This window comes from Zeugodacus cucurbitae, chromosome 5, assembly GCF_028554725.1.
Source record: "Zeugodacus cucurbitae isolate PBARC_wt_2022May chromosome 5, idZeuCucr1.2, whole genome shotgun sequence".
Lineage (NCBI taxonomy): Eukaryota > Metazoa > Arthropoda > Insecta > Diptera > Tephritidae > Zeugodacus > Zeugodacus cucurbitae.
This window is the reverse complement of record NC_071670.1, coordinates 56904574-56929185: the sequence shown is the minus strand read 5'-3', so window position 1 is coordinate 56929185 and position 24612 is coordinate 56904574. Positions and strand designations below refer to the sequence as shown.

Here is a 24612-nt window from a genome sequence, read left to right as displayed (position 1 = left end):
TATGCAACTACGAAAGAATGCAGTTAGTTTAAAGTTGTTTGCTGTTGTTGTTGTTATCCACTAAGCGCGCATCACGCGCTTGCATGTTAATTGTAAGCGTGTAAACTAGAGCGCGCTTACACGCCTGAGCGAAGCTGAAAGTGCAAGAAGAAAGCGTGTGCCATAAACAACAAAGGCGAACAAAACAGGCGTTGTGCCACCTTTCAACCTACCGCCGCCAACAAGAAACCCTTTTCTTCTATGAGCTCTTCCATTTTCGCTTGTAACTCTTTTCAGGCATGCTTCCGCTGTGCGCTTTCTGCGCATGAGTTGCATGAAAAATGAAAAAAATTGAAATCAGAACAATCGGAAATGACTAAAATGCGTGTAAGAATCGGAGTATAAGAGAGTTGGTGGCTTTGGGTGATTTTTCGACTTAATTAATTAGCTAAGAAATCTTCATAAACGGGTGGTACGTATGTGTCTTTCATAAAAAGAGAGGTGATAGCTTAAGAATCGATTTACAGACTTTAGGACCCCAAGAAATCAGCAAAAAAATTTATTTTCGGGGTACGTTATTTAAAAGAGAGGACTCTATTCAGAAAATATGAAAACAGATTTTTCGATTCACTAATCGATTTCTGTACAAATTATATATGCTGTTAAGATATTAACAGCAAAAATAAAAGAAGATACTTAGGCTAGTTTGGAGATCCAAGTAAGGGTAACACGATCTTTAAGGTCTCGGAGTTAATTTTAGATGATACTACTTCTATGTGATTCGTCATAGAACCTACATATTATCTATTGAAAGAGAAAACGTGAGAGAGAGACAGTGAGAACAAGCTCAACTTTATTAAGATTAAAAGATTTGAGTACTATGAGTTCGAGGAATCACGGTTAGCGAGCCTAGAAGATTCTTAAGAAGATCGTGGACTTCAAATAAAGCTTCTGAAAACTATTGTTTATCTATTTTTCGATACTGCCTGTCTGAAGAATATAACTATGAGTTCTACAGGCGAGTTTATTATAGAGTCCAAGCGCTTCGTCGCAACATAAGGATCTTAGTGATCCGTTAGGAGTTTTTACGGGTGTCACAATGGACAGTTGAATTTGTCTCAGTGAGATTCTCGGAGATCTACCTCTTAACCTAACCTAACCTAACAGGCGAGTTTTGTGATAGAGGAGAACTTTAAAATTTTTCCTAAATCTTAAAGCATTTATACCCAAACTTCTATGGAGCTTATGAATGTATAAAAGAATACATATCATTTAAGTGCACGACTGTACATATTTTCATTGAGAATAATGCTTCTTGAAAATAGCTTAATAAAGATCCATATTTGCCACTTTCAGCTTTCTTATTACTCTGTCATCCACATATATAACTTTTACCATTATTCGGAATGAAGAAACTTGCAGCTGACTATAGTCAAACAGAAGATTTAGCAACTTCATTTTGCAAATTATATACAAAGAACATAAAATATGTAGAAAAAGAAGCAGAAGAGAAAGATGAGAAATAATAGAGCAGAGAGGCGAACATTAATGCGTGCGTCATTTATGTGTTGCATGCTGCAGCGGCGTATCTGCCACGCATAAATTTAAGCATTTCCAATTAAAGTTGAAGGCGCGAAGAGCAAGTGTTGCCAGCGAGTACAAAATGGTGCTTGAGATAAAAGACAAAACAGAGTGGAATTAATATCAGCTTATGCTATACGAGTATACTATACCATAAGAGAACGCTTCATCAAGCATACAAAGCGATTAAAAGTTTGCATTGCAATTCATTATTAATTTCATAATTGAAATAAATTTTGCATAAAGCTTTCGAAACAAATGTGTGAATAATGCAGATTAGAGAAGCTTGAGATTATTTTATTGTTAAGATTGCTTGCTACTGCTTCAAATAATTATTATATAATCATTTGCATATATTCATCGCAGAACTCAATTATTAAATATTTTATGTCTGTTCTTAATAAGTTTTTAATTGCAAATTTAGCAAACGATCAAGTAGTATTAGCAAATAATTGATTTGAGCATAAACGAAATGAAGTTTTCAACGCTTGGGATTAGTAAATTGATATGCACATGAAGTTATGTTGCAAGAAGAATTAGAATTATATGCCAAGCAGCTTAAGATTGTTTCGAAAATGAATAAACACATATTTTTTAACTGTTTGCAGTCCTAATAAATATAAGATGATTTGAAACCAATTTCATTCACTATTTTCATATGACTAGAGTTGCCATCAAACAATTTTTTTGGCAAAAATAAAGAGAAAAGTTGAGCGAGCACTAAGTATTAGAAATCAATTCGTTTCAGTTCTAATACTAGTTATAGAATAGTGTTGCCACCTTATTTGCTAATATTCAACAGAAATTTGGAATGTATAACATTTTTGGTGAAAAATTGCAACAGAGTTACCAGTTACTTTGAATTGAGAGGTGAATTCACCTTCCGAGAGTTGACAGAGTTGCCAATTGCACTTAATTAAAAAAGTTAATTAATTTCTATCTTATAGCCTTTTGACACAAGAGCTAATTGATCAATTACCCGGCATCTGCTCGATTAAAACGCTTATTAAGATCGATTTGCCATACAAAATATAAAATCTCCATTAATTTTTAATTGAATTTCAATCGACTTGAAAATTAAATGCAACTCTGCGACAAAGACCGTATTTGTAATTATATATACGTTCTTTGTCTGCGATTGGCTGTATTTTTTTGATAAAAAAAAGCCACGGTAGATGTCGATACTAAAAAATATCACTCAGCTGATGAAACTTACAAACTTCTTCTGAAAAGCAAAAAACAAATATGTACATCAGCTGATCGGTTATCGAGTAGCCGACAGTGTAAAAGACAAAAAAGGTTTATAAATAAAAATGTTAATTGATCAATTAATTTGGCTGTGTGAAAACGCTATTAATATGTATATCAATATTTAATAAAACATCGAATCAAAACTACGCAATTTCATTGGAGCAATAAGTGTCAGTAGTAGAATCATAAAAATAATATTTGCAGAGTGCCAGAAAGAGTTTTTATACTGACAGAGAACTTTTATGATTAATGATTGCCAACAAGCACGAAATTTTAAATAAAATAAACAGCAACAAGAACGGTATAGGTATGTTCAATAGAAGTCTAGTCAGGGACTAGATTAATATATTAAATTGGTTAATAGTGTTGTCATATTTCTGAATTATAATTCTGAATATGAACGAAATTTATAAAAATTATTTGATCTAATGCAATATATTTATCTACACTAAACAGGAAAAATATGTTATATTTTAATTAGCCTACCAAAGACCAAGGGTTGCCACATTCTTATAAAAAATATATGGCTTGGTTAAATTATTTAAAATCTAGATTAAGTAAAATCTATTAATTTATTAAATTAAAGAAGCAAAAAGTTTATCTGTGGATCACTAAAGGTATGAATTGCAGGGTTGCCACTAATTCGTAATTACAAAATATCTAACATGCGGTATTAAAATTGACAAAAATACCAATTAGTTGGGCATTTTAAAATATTATTTAAATAGTTGAGGACCAAAAAATCAATTACAAAGTTAAATAAGACAAATTTACACAATTTAAGTTTTGAAAAATCGAATAGACCTCGAGCCCTATTTATATTACCTCACACTCACAGCCACATTAACAATTCTACTGAAAGCCACGTGGCCATTTTATGCAAAAATAAAATAATTTTCTCTTAGGAAATTATTAAAACTTTAAGTTGCGAAATTAAACTTCCATGAACTGTCTGCTGCCTAAAAGCGATAACACTTTTTTTACACTCTTTGGCATTTACACTGCCGAGCGGATGTGGGAGTATGAGAAAAACAAAGTTTTAGCAAAATTAGCAGAGGAAATAGGAAGGTGCTGTTGACTGCCTGGCGGTTATAAAACTAAATTCGTGCGGTGAGCGGCGGAAGGGTAATAACAGCTTTTGGTAATTCAATGTCTTGTGCCTGATAGGGTTATTGTGGCTACTCACTCGGCTTTACGGGCCTACAACGCAACGTGGCACAAGCCTAATCGGACATGACAGGCATACAGACGGCAGTTGAGGTCAAAGTGTATGTAGGTATCTACTGAGGCCTGCTGCGTTACTTTGCACAAACTTTACTTATACACGCAACCCACGCGCACAGCGGCCATGTCTGCTGGAGTCAGCAGACCAAGCAACAAAACTTTTTAACCGATGATTTATTAGAGTGTATAAGCCAGAGTGTGCGTGTGTGTGCGTGTCTGTGTGATGGCTGATCTAAAAGATTGCCGCCGCAAGATAGGCTAAACCAAACATGCAAGGCAAGTTCAGTGCAAAGGTGCGCTTGCAAAATATTGTTGTTGTTGTTGCTTAATTTTAGCATTGCCTAGCAGCAGCAGCAGCAGATCAACTGTCAAACTGTCAGCTAGCGCTTCTTGTGGTCGCTACGACTCGCAAAGAGTTAATGAAAAATTAAAACGACCCAAACCAACTAACCAACTTGGCAGTCAAGCACGCCAACCCGTCAGCCAGCCAGCCACTAAGCTAATGGATGATTAATTCAGAGGAAATTGATGGGAAATCAAATCAAGAAATTGCTTTAATTTGCGAAAATTATTCGAGTATGACGGAAATATCGATATAATAGGCAAATAAAAATTCCATAGAGAAATCAGCAATATGGATAACAGCTACTTGTTGTTGTTTTTGTTGTTGTTGTAGTCAATTAATTATTGCAATGACATACATTAATGCGTCGGCTGGCAGGCTGGCTGACAATAATACGCAGATCCCTTGTGGTTTTGATGAGGGTAGAGTGTACTTATGAATATGTAAGCGGCTGTGTGTTTGTAAACATTTAAGTATTTTTGCAGCTTCCGTGGTGGTAGCCACTCTTCTGCGGCAAAAAACAGCTGCTCTGTTTATATGTATACAACATATACATATATTTACATACAAGCAGCGTGTACACCAAATGGTCCATTGCTGCTGTGGGCCATTAATCAATTGATTGAGGTCAAAATGAGTGCTACTTTGCCTGTATGCATGTAAGTAAGTAAGCGTGCTTGCACGGCAGATTAAACACTTATTCACACACACAGCCACACATAAGCTGCTTCTTCGCCCAGCTTTTTATTTGCGTAATCAAACATCAATTAAAAATGCTCTCTTCACTCAACCACTTAATATTTACTTACTTGTAACTGTTGTTGTGTTTTTTTTTTGCTGCTGCTGTTGGTTTGTTTGTTGTTGTTGCTGCTTCAGTATTTATTGTATTTTTTTGTTGTTTTCTTTCGCCTTGTAAATCTGAAAGTATAACAATAATGCGTTGAAGTTAGTGCGCAGCAATAAATGTAGCAATTAAATTAGATATTCATAAATGAAAGTTCAAAATTTAAATGGATTAATTTCCCTAAACAAATGAATCGGTAATTTGTGTAAATTAATAAGCGTAATAAATTTCAACAAATGTTGCAAGTACATATATGCAATGAGTTTTTGTTGTTGTTAAGAGTATGAAATGGAGTTTTGTTTTAATTGGATTAGTTTTTAAGAATTTATAAGAAACTTAATTGACCTTCTTTATTTCTTTAAAAATTGAATTGTGTAAGAAAATTTTATGAAATTAATGTGATGCCAGATTAAAAAAAAATTCAGAATTAGGAAAAATATTGAAACAAAATATTAAAAATTTAAATATATTAAATACCAAAAATAAATATTTTAATTTCAAAGTTTTTTTTTCAAATATGAAAATATTGAGAGGAAACTCATATATATTTTTACTGTCTTTTTACGTTCTACAATATCCCTAGAACATTGTCCTGAAATTTCAAGTCGATTGGAGTAATTATTTTTGAGATACAATCTGAAGAAATTGGGCGCTCCAGGTTAGCTAGGCTGTCACTCAAAATATTATAGTCGTTTTTCTCTAAATGTGTTTTCCAAGTCTGTGTCAGATTTCTCGAGAACGACTCTACCGTTCTGAATGAAATTTTAGACAGGTCTTCAAAATACAAGTTCAACAGATTTCAAGGGTTTTCCAATTAGAATTATAAAAAAAAAATACCGCGAAATTGTATCCGAGATTTTTTTCGTCTTTCTCTCTTTCTCTTTCCCCAAAAATGCAATATGCATTTTATTCAAGTTCTAGTTCACAGTCTTAACTAAAAAATATTGAAAATATTTAAATATTTTTTTTTTTTAATATTTCAATATTTTTTTCCGTGTTTCGCAGACGAAATTCTTGAAATAAAAAATATTGAAAATATTTAAATAATTTTTTTTCCGTTTTTTCCCAGACGAAATCCCTGAAATAAAGAATATTGAAAATATTTAAATTTTTTTTTTCAGTTTTACCCAAACGAAATCCATGAAAAACACACTAAAATTTTTAGTTTTTAAATTTTTTTCAATTTTGAAAATATAAAAATTACTTTTAAAGAGTAGAAATACAAACTGCTAATAAAAATTTTACAAACAAATCCAATAAAAAAAATATTATTATGAATTTAAAACAAATACGCTTACTGACAATTAGCTCCTCAGATTTCCTACCGGGTATTCATAACAAACTAAATAATTCCTCAATTTCTCGTATGCAAATTTTTACTCGCATAAAAAGTAATTCACATTTCCCCCCTTCGTTACACTTCTTCCTCCAAACCAGCTTCGCAATATCGATCCCCAAAACAATTCCATGCCATTCCGCACCACACTGCAAGCGAATTCCCTCGACAATCAGAAGTAACAAGAAAATAATCAAAACCAACAAAAAAAAAAAAAGAAGAGTACTGAACTCCCACAAATCGCGTACGGCAAGCAAATCATCAAATCTCCGGCTGTGCGGCCATTACCAGCGCCATCTGCCACATGACCTGTCAGTCATGTCCTTTGGCCTTTCATTTCCGTTTGCCAAACAAATGAAGCAGCAAATCACTCCGCTGCCACATTCGAGAGCGCGCTCCTCAAAAAAAGAAGAACAAAAACTGTTTTCACTGCTATCTGTTAGAACGGGCTACTAAATCAGGGAATACTGGTGGGCCTGGGTGGCAAAGGACGGGTAGGCGAGCAGCGACACGTGTTGTTACTGTCAATGTTGGTGAAAATCTTTTGGGGGAATCTACATGGCTTCATTGGAATTGTGAGTGTTCACACAGCGGAAATAAACTTATTTAATTCTTCTCTGTTTTTTTCCGAAATTCTCGGATTTTTGCATTTTTATCTGGGTCATTTTGCATTTCAAGGCGAAGCGTTGTTTGTTTTTTTGTTTGTAATTCGCTCTTCTTAATTCTCTTTTTATTATTTAGCTCAGTAGGTCATCGCACGTAATTTTAAAGTTAAGAGCCAGCGGAATTTTTTATCTCCCGCCATAGCGACAACTGTGAGTGTGTGTGTGGTTGTATCACGACTTCGGGCTATTATATTGACAGATAGCTGTGCTTCTTCTCCAGCTGAGCTTGTTGCCACCCGCAATGCTGTGAGCAGTTTATTGAGTGTTTTCTTCCCTACGTTGATAAAGATGATTTTTTGTGCTCACACAGGACAGGCATTGATCAGTGGACCACCCACTCAATCAAGAAATCTGAAAATCTGCACTTAGAAATGTCTGTAAGAGTCAGTGAGGTCCAGGAGCTATGGTAAGAGCCGATGAAAGTCCGTAAAAGACCGTCGAAGTCGGCGAATGGTGTTCGAGAAGAGTGCGGGAGAGGCAGTAAAAACCGAAGAGAGTTCGTGAGAAGAAGTGAGAATCGATGAAATTCAGTGAGAGTCGACGATAACCGGTAAAAGAGAACGAGGGCCAGTGAGACGCACGGAAACCCTCGGAAAGCTCGTCCGATGTATTGCGAGCCGATAAGAACCAGCCAGAAATATCTTTTACGATTTGCAGATTTGAAAAAAGTCCCAAGGTAATCCCACATGAGTTTCTTAAAAATTATATACTTATCTCCAACCTAAAAATTTCTTTTAAGGCCGCTCTTATCATCCTTCCACTTGATGTGTATGCCTTTGACTCAGTATCTTTGCGAACTGTTTAAATATTTTACGCTTCAAGTGACAGAAACAGCCTCAAAGCCTGCGACGGCTGCTTGCGTTGCTGCTTGGAATTTCAATTAGCGCCATGATGCTTTAACTTCTGCCACACTGAGGCAGGTCAACACGGCCACCTACGCGCTCGGCACAGCACCGTAGTGCCAACGGCCACATTAGGGCTTCTTAACGTGGCCAATTCGGTTGCAGATGCGGTGGCGTGCGCGTGTTTGCCGCAGCGGTGTGACATAAATACAAACAAAGGAACGCGGCCGAGTTGGGGGTTCTCGATTAAACAAGTCAGCAAGTAAGTGTGTGTGTGAACTCCCCTGTTATTTACACTTAGCTGCTGCTGCTGCTTGCCACCTACGGACACAGATAAAGCTGGCAAAGTGCTAGGTAAGCAATGCTTACACCACGCCATCGCCTCATTCACCCTCGGCATCACTCATTTCGAGGCCTCTACATGTTTCCTGCTATCTACCATTTGACTTTTGTTGCAAGCAAGCGCGTTGGCTGCTCACATATTGGTTGCGCATGCTACACGTTTCTCGTTTGAGGCTCCAAGGTAGGTAGGTTTATTGTCTCATGACTAACGTGTTCTTGTCCCACAGGAGCCAGTAGCATATCACTGCTGACCCTAATGCCCTCACAGCTTACCGACTGTCACACGCTCGCTTTTCATGCCGGCCTCTGTCACTTTAATATCCTGTGCTGCCGGGCGGCTGTGTCATTCGGTGTTTGCTCGAACTTATACACACTTACTCGTGTGTTCGTGTAGTTTCCAATGAGTCTATTTGGCACAGGTAGTGACTTTTCACCGTCACCGCAAGTCAACTCAGCAGAGCTGTGCTCAGCGCCCAACCCAACCCGACACGAAACCGTCCAGCCGTGCAAATATTCACGCATGCCGCAAGCTCCCGACGCTTTTATGTTTATTTAACGAAAATTTATGTCCATTTATACTCGTGTCGGAGCGCTGTGTCGACTTCTGTTTATTTGCTTCGGTATTCATCTATTCACACAACGACCTAACGGTCTATTTACCTCGGCCCCGAACGAACTCACAACCTAGCTTAGCTTTTGGATGCGTAATAAATAACTCTTCCTCTGTGCGGCGGTTGTGTTACTGTCACTCAAACGTGTGATTACGTTTGTCCGTATGCGTTTTTGCTGTCATTTCATCATTTCACCTCCCTCCCGCCGCGCGTACAATCGCTTTCAATGGCAACCGCAAAACAGTTCGCTTATGCAAATTAGTCGGTGCGCCGTGCGATACACAATGGGAGCGAACTTGCGCTTGGGAAAATGGTTTTGGGATGCGGTGGGGGAGAGGAGTTAGCAGTGGGTTGGCCAGAGATTATCTGCTGTTTTACTGCATTTTGCGCTTCAAATGTAAATAGTTAATATTTTTTGATATTGTTTTTTTTTGCGCTACCGTTTCAGCTACTGTTGTTATTTTACGAGCGCGTTTCGGGTCATACTGAATTTAAGTGCAGCCAAACTGCAAAGCAGGGTTGGGTACTTGTAGTTGTTAGATATTTCATTGAGTTTTTATTTTAGTTTAGGATTAGACAACGCATTAAGAAGCGTGAAAACTGTGCAGCTGGATGCACGAGACTGGGTTTCGAGAAACAATATAAGAAACGAAGATCCTTTAAGAATTCAAAAATTCAGTAACGAATGCAGACCACCCATCCGATCATGAAATCTGTAAATCTAGACCTTAAAATATAAATAAGAGCCAATGCGGCCTGGAAGATGAAAGCCCGTAGGAAGCAGTCATAGCCACAGAATGGATGTCAATAAGAGTCTGGGACAGACAGTAAAAGCCTAAGAGAGCATAAGAGAGTAATTGACAATTGACGATGGCCAGTGAGAGTCAATGAGAACTAACTTGAGACGATGAGTGCTAAAGAAAACCGCGAAGAATCAGTGAGACGCTGATCGGATACAAGACGAAAGTTATTATTATTTAATCCATAAGCTACTCGGAACAACAAGTACAAGTACACTTAAGCACTCCCTCGTCAGCTCGATCCAATTAACTATCGACTATATTTTTATACATATACACCGAAGCATTCTATAGAACGCTTTATACTACTATAACAATACATCCTAAAAAGTAGTTTACACTATGGGATCCTTTCGGGCGACGTGCATTATGTTGACCATTTACTAACCGCTACAACAACAACAACTATAATTTTTATTATATTCTTTGTGTTCCATCATGGTATGGCCTTATTTTTTCGCTCAGAAAAGAACTCTTTACTAAAATTATTTCAATATCCAAATTGGCGTCTAACCCTAAATTCATCTAGCCCATGGATATAAAACACTGCTTAGGAACAATAACTTTAACTTTCGGGATAGTTAGAACCTCTTCAGGATTCATTTGGCTTCTAATATGAAATCAGTCAACTTAATGTGAAAGAGAAGTCTTGTTACATTTAACATAAAAATATTTAGATATTCATTTTATTCGGGATCGGTAAATATAATCTGCAAATTCTGATCGAAGTCGAAGCTCAATTAGATTAACTAGCTGATTGCAAAATTTACTCTGAATTGTTTTTGTTGGGACATGAAACAGCTACAAATAGAGACTATTTTATTAAAGGCCATTTGCCATTGCAAATACATACATACAGTTGTCACAGTTTAGCTGCAATCAAAGCTTATTTAGATGCTAATGAGAATCACTTCTCTATTAAAAACAAAACAAAAATCCGCAATTTATCCGCATAAAAAGTGTGAGAAAATTGCAACTATGGTATATTATGCAATTCAGAATAATGGTAACTTATGAAACTTAACGACTACTATGATGATTATTTTGCCTTGTGGAATTCATAAAACAAACAATCACAATAATATTTAAAAACAGCGACAACGATCTCAATAATTGTGCATAACGAAGCGTAAAAAAGTTGCACCACAGCTCCACCGATTGTACGTCAAAATCACACCATAAAATTGTATATATGCACACATACACGCCCACATAAAAATGAAATGATATTAACGCATCTGCTTGCGAGCGCTAATTTGCACTCGGTGATAAAAAAGAGTTGCATATGAGAAACAATAGATTTTTATTTTATAAAACAAATAAAAAATGAAAACAAAAACAAAAACCAGCCACATTGCCACACTTATGAAATCGCGCTGTGACCGACACTCGGCAAATCGCATGAAAAATGTTGCAAGCGCCAAATAGCGCGCAACAAGCGGTGAGGAGTAGGAGGCGAGGGTGCTGGCGGTTTGGTAGAACGAATTAAGCTAATGTCAATGGTAGTTGTTGGTCGCTCCACTGCAATTCATATATACATATAGATATATATATTTATGTGTTTGTTGGCTGCATTGTTACTCATACAGTTGGCCAAAGTGGGTAACTGGGCCGTTATGGGCCATGGTTATTTGCTAAATTGGCTAAATTGTGGGTTGGCTGTTGTATGGCTCACTGTTTGCTACTGCTGCTGCTGTTGTTGTCTGCTCTGTCGGTTGGTTGTTTGGTTGGCAACTTGCTTGTTGACGTCGGCCGCAACAATATATGGGTCACGTTCATTTTCACTCAGAAATTAATTTTGCAACCATGATTGCTGCAGTGGTTGCAAATATTGCTCGCATACTCATGCATATATACATGCATATTTATGAGTAAAGCGAAAGGAATTCGTGCAATAAATTGCATAAATACTTTAGTTTATTAAAGTGAGAAATGTGCGCAAAATAATGACACTTGATTTTTCAGCTAATGCAATTTTCGTAATTTCATATAATTTATTATTCATTATGGGGTTATTATATTAGTAATAAAACAAATATTAATTTTTGCTATTGCAATAAACTCAGTCGTGCGCCTAAGTATAGGCAATTTTTTCTTAAATCAACTTTAAAATATTGTTGCCTACCTCTAGGCACATATATATTAGCGAAGTGAGGCACTATTTTGTTTTATTAATAGAACAAATATCTTGTTTTGGTATTGCAATAAATATTCACGCACCTAAAATAGGCAGGCTCTCTTAATTCATCATTAAAATTTATTGCCTACATGTAGGCGTGAACACATATATATTAGTGAAGTCAGGCACTAAATTATATTTACTAAATTTCTACTCTTTAATATAGTTATAAAATATTTTGAGTTTTTAACGATTTGAAGCGAACACACTTTCAATAAAATATAATTAATGAAATAACTACATAAATAAGTCACTATTTATTAAATTTTTTATACCCTGAACAGAGTATATTAAGTTTGTCACGAAGTTTGTAACACCCAGAAGGAAGGGTCGGAGGTCCTGTAAAGTATATATATAAATTATCAGTATGTTGAAATGAGTCGATTTAGCCATGTTCGTCTGTCTGTCTGTATATATACGAACTAGTCCTTCAGTTCTTAAGATATCTTTTTGAAATTTTGCAGATATTATTTTCTCTTCAAGAAGCTGCTCATTTGTCGGAACTGCCGATATCGGACCACTATACATATAGCTGCCATACAAACTGAAAGATCGGAATCGAGGGCTTGTATGGAAAACTTTCGGATTTTACTACATATCTTCACGAAATTTGGTGTGAGTTATTGTTCATAGAAATAATTTAATCTCCGAAAAAATTGTTCAGATCGGACCACTATATCATATAGTTGACATAAAAACTGAACGATCGGAATCAAGGGCTTGTATGAAAAATTTTCTCATTTGACGTGGTATCTTCACGAAATTTGACATGGATTACTGCTTAAGGTAATGATATAATCTCCGAAGAAGTTGTTCGGTTAACTATATAACCTTAATGTTTCTAGCAAACAACCCGGCTAAAAAGAAATGTTTTCTTTTTTTTACTTACTTTTTCTTACATCTTTAGATTTGCTTAAACACATAGTTACTAAAAGAAATGCACCTGTGAATGGTATATTAGCCTCGGTACAGCCGAAGTTAACGTTTTTTCTTGGTTTTACTAATTTTATTAAGATTTATTACTTTTATTTTATTATTTTCAAATTTAATAAATTCATGCATGCGCCTAAGTATAGGCAACGCTTTATATATTTAACTTAAATAAATTGTTGCCTACATTTAGGCGATGAAGCTATTTTTTTTAAATTTTTTTATATTCAGCTCTTCAATTCGTAATATCTATATGATCGAAAAAAATTTAAAATATTACTTGCAAAAATCAAAAATTTGCTAATTCATATTTTCTATATCACAAAATTATACAAAACAGCTGGAAATCACCCTTTTCGTCATTCAATTTACTGCACTTCCGTTTTAACTTACCCTTTAGATGTGCCTGACACACCGTAATGAGGCTGCGAGATGTAATGAGGCATGAATTGCAGCCAATGCCAAGTTGCCGCATTAATTTTCGCATGCAACGAAATAAAGCACGCCAAAATGTACTTAGCATGCAAGTTGTGAAGTTGCAACATTGCAAACGAAATTGCAAGAAATATAATGCGTTTTTTTCGTGTGCACATTAATAAGCGAAAAATTAAAAACAAAAACAAATAAAAAGCAAAAAAATATAAAAAGCAAAAACTCAAAAAAGTAGCACAAATGAGCGAGTGCGGCAACCCACTTCAGCGGCAGCTGCAATAATTGTAATTGCAGCAACTGTTTTCGGATTTTTTGTTAACTAAATGTGTTTATGCAAACAACGCGCTGAGTGTGATATTGTGCAATGCTATGCTATGCTGTGCAAGCAACAGTTTTTTTCCATATATATAAAGGTATAGGTATATACCATAAACACGCGCTTGCAACACGACCCTTTCGCGCAATCGCAAACTAATTTGCTAATTAAAGTGCGAAACAACTTGGGTCACTGACTCTGTAACGGCACTGCTTGATGACGCCGTTTTGACTGATTGACTTGTGCCCAGACGCATTGAGGGTTGGTTGTGCGCGAGGTTTGTGCAAAGGTTGCAAATTTGTTTTATGACTGCGAGACTGGGGTGTGGCATGGAAATGGGTTTGTAGTGCGCGCATATTTTAGTTTGTTTGTAAATAAATAATAAATTTTGAAAGTATCAGCAGTTCTCAGATTATATTTAGTTGATTGAAATATAGCACAGTTGGTGGTCTGAGAATTTGTCCCGAAATTGAATACGAAGTATTTTCATAATAGAAATATATGAATGTATATCAACCTCTGCAGCCGTAAGATTTTACCGTTAGTCCTTTAGTGAAAATCGAGCGAAAAGTTTATGATACAAGTAAGAAAAGCTTCAAATAACCTTCAAAGCAATAAAAGTGATTTACATCCGACTCTGTTCTGTGCCACAAAGGTATTGGAAATCTCATCAGTGAGCTCGTTTGAAAACGTAGTACCACGATATATCGGTCAATTGCTTCAAAAATGTAATTCTAATGGTATACCCATTTAGGATTTATTTTATTAAGACATAGGTCGAATCTGAGCTGTCAAACAACTAGACGCTTGATAGATTATAGGGAGTAGATATATGATTATATTGATAGAAAAATGAGAAAGAGGGTCACACGATCTTCTGTTAGGTTACATTTTTTCCCATGGAGACCCCGATGAAGACGTAAGTTACTTAATATATCAGATCTACTGTAAGATCTGGGCTCAATGGGCTCTGTAGTACCACAGCCGAAAATATAACGGTAGTTATTAGATGGAAACACGAAACATAACTCTCCAATCCCGAAATTTCGTTGTAAACCTATATAAGGCCTTAACAACATCTCGTCTTTAAACTTTATTCAAAAAAAGATTTGAAGCTCATGGGAGCAATTTTTATTATGAAAAACTATGAGGATGGAAATTACTAGAGCATAAGTGTTTTTTTTAAGTGTGGTTAGCTACAACCATACTTGAACTGTTTCTGGGTTTGCCAGAGTTTCACATTTTATGTTCTTCACCAATCTACTTATGGATTTCAACTTTCCTCAATATTACTCCTATTTAATAGCAATATTGAAGAAACGAGGGTTAGGTTAGGTTAGTCTGGTAGGTCAGAGAGCTAAGCAAACGACGGTTAGATTGAATGGGGAAAAGATATTCGAAAACAGCCCAAGACTATCGACCGTTCCAACATTTAGGAAGTGCTTTAATCTACGAATATATCACTGACAAGAAAAATGGGCTGAATCGGGACCTCGATTGCAGTCATTTCATTTCACATTTCACAAGGGAGTCTAATATAATTACATATAAATCCTTCCCACTTTAAATCAAGTCGTCTTAGTGATTAATTAAAGCTCATCTAAATGTACCACCCAACAGTACGCTTTACATTAATATACATTTTGACACTTTGAAATGGAAATAAAACGCAAAAACTCTGCACTTTCCTCACACCTCCGAGAACCGGATAAGTACGACGCTTAACATTTAACCCGCACCCGCACAAGAGGGCATGCAATTTTGACTGTGCTGTCACGGCGTCTAAAACATGCGGGCTTGTCTAGCCTGTTGTGACAACAACAACCGCGTCGCTGGGCGGGTGCCAAGCATACGACGGAGCCGCAGCAGACACTTTAACGTCACTTTTTCCCACAAAACATTTTCTAATAAAAATGAAAATGCCAACGAGCGCCAACAATTTTGTGGTAAGTGTCTGTCTGGCGTAAAAAAACAAACAGCGCTACCAACGAAAGACCAGAAGGAGGCAGCCAGACAACCAGATAGACAGGAGACCAGCATGGAAGCGGAGAGCGTCTGCTATTGAAGGCAAGCGAAAAGTTGGGGGAGTGTCTGCACGAGTGTTGCGCGTATAGAAAACGGAAGCGCGTTTAACTTTAGCTGGTGTCCGAGTAAATATGAAAGGAAAAATTAATTTAAAATAAAATGATTGGAGTGCTACAGCGGAGCTATATGAGACGCAGAGTGTGGTTATAAAAAATGGAATTCAAGCATTAAAATTGAAAATAAATATTGCCGCAACAATAATGACAGCAAGCACTGTTGAAAATATATTTTATTACACATTCAACACAACAAAAACAATCAATGTAAGCGAGCGCGTGAAGATTGTCATCTGTCGCGCCGCGGGCGATTTGACGCGCGCAAAGTAACGGATGCTCGACGGTAGCAAAAGTAAAAGAGGAATCATGCTTTTAACTCAAAACTACAGCAAACTGAAGGCATGCGTGTGTTTGTGAGTAATCCGCGCCAGTTGGAGACCCGCTACACCCGCCACAGCAGCCCGTACAGTCAACTTGTGGCGCGCACACGACCCGCCCACTTTTTTATTTGTAGCGCCGCGCACAAAAAGGTCATTAACTTGTCGCCTTAGTGGTGTTAGTAGTGTGTTTTGTTGTCATGGTTATGCCGCTGCACCGTTATACGACACAGGCGCGCCGTCACCAAAGCAACCACAGTGGCGCGCGTGTATGCGGCCCTCAGCCCTTTTGCAAAGGAAGAGCAATGCGAATTTGATGCGCCGCCCTAGCCATGCCATGCCTAGCCATGGCAGCCTTATTGGCCTCAAGGCGGTGAATCGGATTCACGCTCGCTTGAGATTGTTAAAGCAAATATGTGGCGGCTACCACAAAGAGTGTGTGTGTGTGTGGCACTTTGCTTTGGTTGCATTGTTCAGTTCGCTCAATTATTACCTTACATGGCGCCGCGACAGTCAGCAGCTCGCGTTTCCGCTCGCCTTTCATAGTGGAACTTTTGTGGTCTGGTTGCTTGACTCATACACCGTCCGCTTGTCATCCTGTGGCGGCGCAGCACTAAAGTCGAAGCGCGTGTGTGGCATGTTGCCACCGACTGGTTATAAAGTCGTCGTGGATATAATAAATGATATTTTAGTACTTCCTATGGTCTAGGGTGTAAAAATATGTAGCATTTTATTCATTCCGAAAAAGAGTTACATGCACTAGTTGTCAACTAGTTTGTTTGTAACTAGGTAAAATATGAATTAGGCAGCAAATTAATATTTTTTAAACTTTAATAAAGACATAAAGTCTATCATTTTGAAACTGGTCTCAAAGTAACTAGTCTGTAACTAGTTTAAAAAATATAGTTATTACGAGAAATTTGAAATTAACAGCATTTCCATATTTATACAAGGTTCTAATGTGCCCCAACATATATTTTATTTTATTATTCATATTCATATTAACGGTATTAACAGCGCGACTTCCAGTGGTTCGCAACTTTGATCCTGAAAATAGCAAAATCGCAAAGCACCAAAAACAAAAGAGGGAAACACAACATGCGGAACAACAAATAATGAAATATAGAAAGATGAACTGTGGAAAGTTTCACGCACAGCATGACTGTGCCGAGCAGCTGCTGTCTGGCTACTAACAACAAACACATCAACAAAACATACTAACTACCAGTGCATGGTTTAGGTTTATGATACCGAAAAGAGTACAACAAAACTCCTCCGTTGTTGTCTGTAAGGCATCCAGCCAATGTGCAGGCAAATAAGCGAATTTCACAAATAAAAAATAAAACCAAAAATCGCAAGAACACAAATTAAAACGAATAATTTCTCGAGTGAAAATGCAACAGACACTGCAACGGCGGCATTGTGACGTTGCCCATAAATCGCCAGGTTGACTTTTTGGTTAGTAACATCTTCCTCCTGCTTCTCTTTCCATGCCTCAATTGGTGGTTCTGTATTACTCGAAATTGCCTGCTGCTTAAGCATTTACCATCCTCAACGTCGTCGCTGTCATCGTCTGCAATGACAATCATATTTCCCTTACCCGCTACTTCTCTTTCTCTTCATCGTTTGTTGCATTGCTTTGTGGCTAATATTTGTGGCCACAAAGTCACACGGAATGTGTAATGTTCTGCAGCAGCAAATGTTCGCAATAAGGCAAAAGTCAAGTTGGCTGCATTGCAACCGACTAATTTCAGCGACAATGCATTCCTGCTAACAGCGCTACCAAAAAAGGCCACACCGCCGTTGCTAGCTACAATATGTGTCTTTTGCGGAGTGCAAATGTGAAGCCAAATTGCATGTGCCTGGCGAAAATGTAGCGAATGTGTCGGAAATGATGCTGGCAGTGGCTGACAGCAAGTATTGTATGACAACCGAAGTGACCCAGTAGGAAATGTGGCGCTTATGTTTGCAAATTAGAATCTTGCTGGTGAATTTGTCCCTAATAACTAACTGAAATTACATTAAAAGAGAGAAAATTCATACACAATACTAAGAGGATAGATGTTGTTCAACTAGACTTTGTTTCTGACAGCTGTCATAAGAGCTGACACTAATATACATTTTGTCATAAGACCTGATAGCTGCCAGAAGAGCTGACATCTTACAAAATATTTCAAAATTGTAATGTTTAAACCCTCTTTAAATCACTTCTTGGAATAGAAGCCTAAATAAGTGATAAGTTCTGGCGAGCACAATAGTAATCTCAGCAAACCCTAGAGTATAGTAAAAATGACAGAACATTATTTGAGAACAACTGTCAAATGGCATCATTAGCTAACGTGACGTCAGAAAGGAGCACTTATATATATTCAAAGCAGATGAGAACACTTACTGCTTATTTGCTCGAAGGTGGTGAGGAAATATATAAATTAATAGCAATCTTCTTCTATACTACATCCGAAAATTTCCTACAAGCACAGTAGATATCAATACTCTTTTAAGCCCTAAAGTCCACATGTGTCAGTATATCTTCGCTACGTATACTTTTTGTGTGCCTGCGTCTTCATACGCATTCCACGAAATGCACAATATTTGTTATTTATTTTTCACAAGTTGTATTTATTTTCTCTTCAGGTTGTCACTCCAATACAATTGGCATGGCATTCTTACATGAAATTTATTTTTTATTGCATTTAAGTTTTGTGTACATATGAAAATTTAATGAGCTGTTTGAAATTTAAAATTTTTTATGCATACAAGTATTTATTTTGGAGTTCTTGAGAACTGTTAAAATTCCTTTAAGCGTCTGGAAAGTCTTCGGTTTTTAATGGGAAGATGAAGAATAAAAGTTGTTTACAGATTTTTTACACTTCGCAGTTGGGCATTAAATTTTTTTTATGAATTCATGATTTTTTCAGATTATAAGATATTTGAATCACCATTTAAGAGTCAGAGGCCACAACCGATTTTAGAAAACTTAATAAAATTACAACCAAACACTGAAGAAACCTTGTTAACCAACTCAAGCGTAAAATGTTTAGATATATATCGATTACAGCGCCATCTAACGATTCAAACACTATTCAGAGGTAGATTTTGACATTGCGTTGTACCTTTGTTGACTTTGTTGGACCTTGGAAATATATTAAAAGTCGATTTGTCGTCTAATTAGATATGCTAGGTGAACAACAAATGGATTTATTTACGAGCTTTAAGCAGCGACGAGTAGACACGATGAGGTGAGACAGAGAGAATACGAAATTGTATAGTATTATAGATGGTCGGAATACAGATCCAGAAGCATCGATCTGCTATCGGAAAACTGGTTTCTGTTGAAAAATGGATTTCGCCGACTCGAAAGTTCAACTAACAAAAAATCATATCTCAACAAGAGGAATATAGAAACAATGAAATCTAGTTGGATGTGATTTAGAAGTACGAATTCCATCAATGGATCGCAATATGCCATTTATTTAAGGATCGATAGAAAGATTGGTCGTTAAAACACAAATAAATGAAAGAAAGAGATAGACAAAGATAGAGAGAATCAAACAGAGAGAGAATGAAGAATCAATGAAGTCCAATTGACAACTAGTAACTCAATTGACTTGATTCACAATTTTTCCCTAAATGACCAAAAATGTCTTAAAACCACAGAAGCTACAAATACTACACTCTTCCAACGAATTTATTTAAATCACAACACTCACAACATATGTGCACCGAATTAAAACGTGCGTGATGACAAGCATATGAATAATTCACCTTTAATTTATGGTGGCTCAAATTAAAGACAAACCTCGGGAAACGAATTGAAAAAAAAAAAACGAGAACGGTGAGTGCGTGCCACCAAAAAAGGAAGTAAATATAAATAAATAAAGCCGGCAGAAGTTAATACAAAGTCATGTCTGTATGTATATTTTTAACTGCACAAATCAAGTTCGTGCAACCGAGTAGCAGCACGTCAACGTAAATCCACTGTTCGCCAGCAAAGTAACGAATAAATTGTTAATAAGCACAACTTGCTGGCAACGCCCGGTGGCAAGCAGAAGCGGCAACAAGCCGGGCAGCAGGCAAGAAGGACTTAGTTGCTTAGTGAGTAGTATGTGAAAAGCACAAACAAAAAGCATTGGGGTGACAGTTGGCCAACGGCAGGTAAATAAAAGCGCAGTGGGTATATGTATGGAGATATATAAAAAATGTTTATGTATTTGTGTGATTGTAGCTTTTTGTAGTTCTGTGTATGCTGCATAGTCCTGTGCGCTGCTTACTAAGTACAGACGAACGTGATATATGTATAGTGCCAGTTCAAGGGCAAGTCGCCGTGAACACGTGCTATGATTATAAGATTTTATTTTATTGTGAACTTTGTTGATTTTGTTTTTGTATTTTCATATTAACTGCTCTGCTTTAATTCTTAATGTTTTCATGGAATTACTTAATTCACTTTTTGGTTATTTAAATGCTTACTTGGCACAATTTATACTACTTATTACTGTATTTTTGTATGTTTGTATGTAATTTGTAGCCACCTATTTGGGCAACATAAGCAAATTAGCATTTTTAACCATTTTACAAGGCAGTTGATTAAAAGTCGTTACAGCGACCAAGTGGCGCATTTCATATGCACATTGAGGCACACTAACTTACCCATATAAACTCACACATAACGGGTGATTTTTTTGAGGTTAGGATTTTCATGCATTAGTATTTGACAGATCACGTGGGATTTCAGACATGGTGTCAAAGAGAAAGATGCTCAGTATGCTTTGACATTTCATGAATAGACTTACTAACGAGCAACGCTTGCAAATCATTGAATTTTATTACCAAAATCAGTGTTCGGTTCGAAATGTGAAATCCGCTTTTTTATCGACAAATTTTGTTCAGCGATGAGGCTCATTTCTGGTTGAATGGCTACGTAAATAAGCAAAATTGCCGCATTTGGGGTGAAGAGCAACCAGAAGCCGTTCAAGAACTGCCCATGCATCCCGAAAAATGCACTGTTTGGTGTGGTTTGTACGCTGGTGGAATCATTGGACCGTATTTTTTCAAAGATGCTGTTGGACGCAACGTTACGGTGAATGGCGATCGCTATCGTTCGATGCTAACAAACTTTTTGTTGCCAAAAATGGAAGAACTGAACTTGGTTGACATGTGGTTTCAACAAGATGGCGCTACATGCCACACAGCTCGCGATTCTATGGCCATTTTGAGGGAAAACTTCGGAGAACAATTCATCTCAAGAAATGGACCCGTAAGTTGGCCACCAAGATCATGCGATTTAACGCCTTTAGACTATTTTTTGTGGGGCTACGTCAAGTCTAAAGTCTACAGAAATAAGCCAGCAACTATTCCAGCTTTGGAAGACAACATTTCCGAAGAAATTCGGGCTATTCCGGCCGAAATGCTCGAAAAAGTTGCCCAAAATTGGACTTTCCGAATGGACCACCTAAGACGCAGCCGCGGTCAACATTTAAATGAAATTATCTTCAAAAAGTAAATGTCATGAACCAATCTAACGTTTCAAATAAAGAACCGATGAGATTTTGCAAATTTTATGGGTTTTTTAAAGTTAAAAAAGTTATCAAGCTCTTAAAAAATCACCCTTTATATATCTCTGTACTTCCATGTATGGTGCCGCCTTCTTGCCTGCTAACTGTACGTCGCATGAATAATTTACACGCAACTTGTGTAACACACAAGAAGTGCAAGCAAAGGCACGGGTAAGTAGTAGTTGAAAAAAATGAAAAATAAAAGAAAATTAGAGCGCTGAATTGCCGGATATGCTGCTGCACGATTTTGACATGCAAATAAATAGCGTATTTCTCTACGTTTCCATTTAGCGTAATAAATTGAGATTTTGAAAAACGTTTCCTTTCCTGATTTCGTGGAGATTGCTAAGAGATCAGCGACTGGTTTTTCATTGTTATACACTTCGGATTCAGAATTTGTTTTTGTTTTACAGTTTAGAATTATTTTTATATATATATAATACAATATAAAGTTCTATTATCAGCTTTATCTTATAAATAATATAAATAAAATTATTGAGTTTCAAAGTCATATTATTCGCCGGAAAAATTTTATTTTTTGTTTGCGAAAATCTTACATCAGAGAAACAAAGACTTTCCTGTAACTATCCACTAATGAATTCTATGATTAAGAGTCATAGAAAACCATTCGAATCTGTTTGGATAGGAATTCAACAAGTCAAGCAATAGCGGGGTGCTTTCTTGTGCCTTCTATATAAAGATCAAAATAAGGATCATTTTTGAAAAATTTTACCATTTAGCAATCCAGATAAACGAGAGAAAGAAAGCAACGAGAAAGAATAAGAAAGAGATCGAGTTAATGAAACAGATGAAATACTACTAGACAATCACTGAATACTAGTAGAGTTATTGTGGAGCGAAAAAGAAGATCTATTTGACATTGGTTAGAAATCGATCATAGTGTCTTTAGCAACATCTAGTGAAAAATTATGATTGCAAAACCTGAGAATTTTTAGACTAATAGATCGTCTGCATCTGTATATGTATGTAGAACCCAACATGATGATTTTATGATTGTTGATTCCGAAACCTTCCCAAATATTCCCATCTCTTTTGTTATGTTCTTTTGCAAAAAAAATTGTATGTGGATAAATAATTTAAGTGGTATAACTATTTGCTTTGCTATCATTTATACCAGTTTATACAACTTTTATACCAGTTTATCGTTCGATTCACACCACTTTTCAAAGTTAGGCGAAACGAAGAGAGTAGTTTAGCTTTTTTAGTTTAAGATTTCCAAAGATGCAGCTATAATTTTTACCTCCATCATATTTTACGAATATATATATTTAAAATAACATTCTTAGCTGTAGAATTGTTATTATGGTACAATAGTATAAGGGTAAAAGTCATCCTATTTGTTCATGTGAAACAGTAAAATTTGTTCACAAAACCAATAGTAGGGAACAAGTATCAAAATTAATAATCTAATTAATTGTAAAAAAATTTTAATATGAACTAAGATCTATGTACATATATTAAAAAGTTCTTTGGCTATATAAAAAAATAGTAAAATTATAATTCGGTTGGATCCATTTGTGGTGGAGCGTCTTCAAGTCTATTTTAGCATTTTTAAAGTGCTTCAACTGAGATGCGATTCTGACTCAAGGAAAATCGTAAGATACTGAGGGAGCTCTTCGCCCTCAGTAATATTTCCTTAGTAGTAAGGGTCATTGTATATTTGAAATAGTTTTGTAAAATTTTCCGTAATATTCAATTACACTTTATATCAATTCTGTACTCCAACTTCTTAAGCAGAATGATTCAGCTTACAGAATACAACAGAAAATATTTCATTGATTAATTAATGTATTTATTAAGAGCCCTTTGCGAGAAAACTATGTAAGGGGAAAATGTATTCAAAGGATCCTAAATCAATCAAATGAACTATGTATATTGTAGTTGAATTATTATCAGTAACGATTTTGGTTATAATCTCTAAATGCATTTATTATTGTTCAAATTGTATGACAGTCATTTGCATATCAAGCAAATTGATTAAATGCAGCGATAACCTATGACGACATATTCTCCATTTGCTCACAAATCTGTACAGACTAGTTGGATACATGCCATTTGATGACGTCAAAAGCGCAAACAAAGCATTTAGTATAAGTATTATGTGCGTAAAAAATTATCAATAATGAATTCATTACGACAATCAACGGGCGCTTAGTAGTATATTAATGCACAGCTAATACAACGCCACAATTACAAACATTAATAAATTAGTAAGCAATTTCAAAGATATACAACACAAAGCATGCAATACCAAAAAGGAAAATGAAAAAAATTTTGCGTATACGCCATGGCTTACATGACGCTATTGACCGCCAAAGCAGAACCATATGGCACTAACGGCATTAGTTTGAAAATTTGCCTGCAAGTGGGCGGGCGTGCTGCACAAGGACACGTGTGACACATTAATATTTAAGCAAAATAATGTGGATAGGAGTAGACCAGTATTGAATGTCTAACCACATGCAGTCATGAAGTATGTATGTGTGAGCAACCGTACATTTGAAACGCCAAAGGCGTCTAATTGCACACAACTTATAATTACTATGCTCGAGTTGAGTGAATGAAATGAAATTAGCAACACCTTAGTAAACGTATTGGAGCGTATATAATTAAATGCCGGAAGAGAAGTGCTTGATTAAGTGTTAACCCTTTACATTGTAATTGTATATATACTGACAAACACACACACACATAGACACGTGTATTTGTATATTAATGCTGGTTTCATTAGAAAGGTGTTCTAAGTGCTGTGTTAAGCTTATATGGAATTCATATGAAAATTACACGCTCATTAGCGCTAAGTAAAAGGCAAATAATGAAATATTAGCGTTGGAAATATTTATGAGGAGTGCAGAGTTATGATTGGAGTGATGGAAGCAGCACTTGAGTTTCAATTAATGGTT

The 24612-nt window shown here is 36.3% G+C and overlaps 1 protein-coding gene across 4 annotated transcripts in view; it reads right to left on the bottom strand.

The window, feature by feature from the left end:
* Positions 1–24612, bottom strand: part of LOC105209073 (uncharacterized) — a 206455-nt gene that overhangs the window by 60563 nt on the left and 121280 nt on the right. For 3 of the 4 annotated variants that reach the window (XM_054232332.1, XM_054232331.1, XM_054232333.1), the window contains exon 5: positions 5188–5296. The gene's annotated coding sequence lies outside the window, so the exon portion shown is untranslated. Of the gene's footprint in view, positions 1–3636; positions 5094–5187; positions 5297–24612 lie in introns of those variants that run through there. The other variant, XM_011179255.3, reaches the window with a different exon arrangement.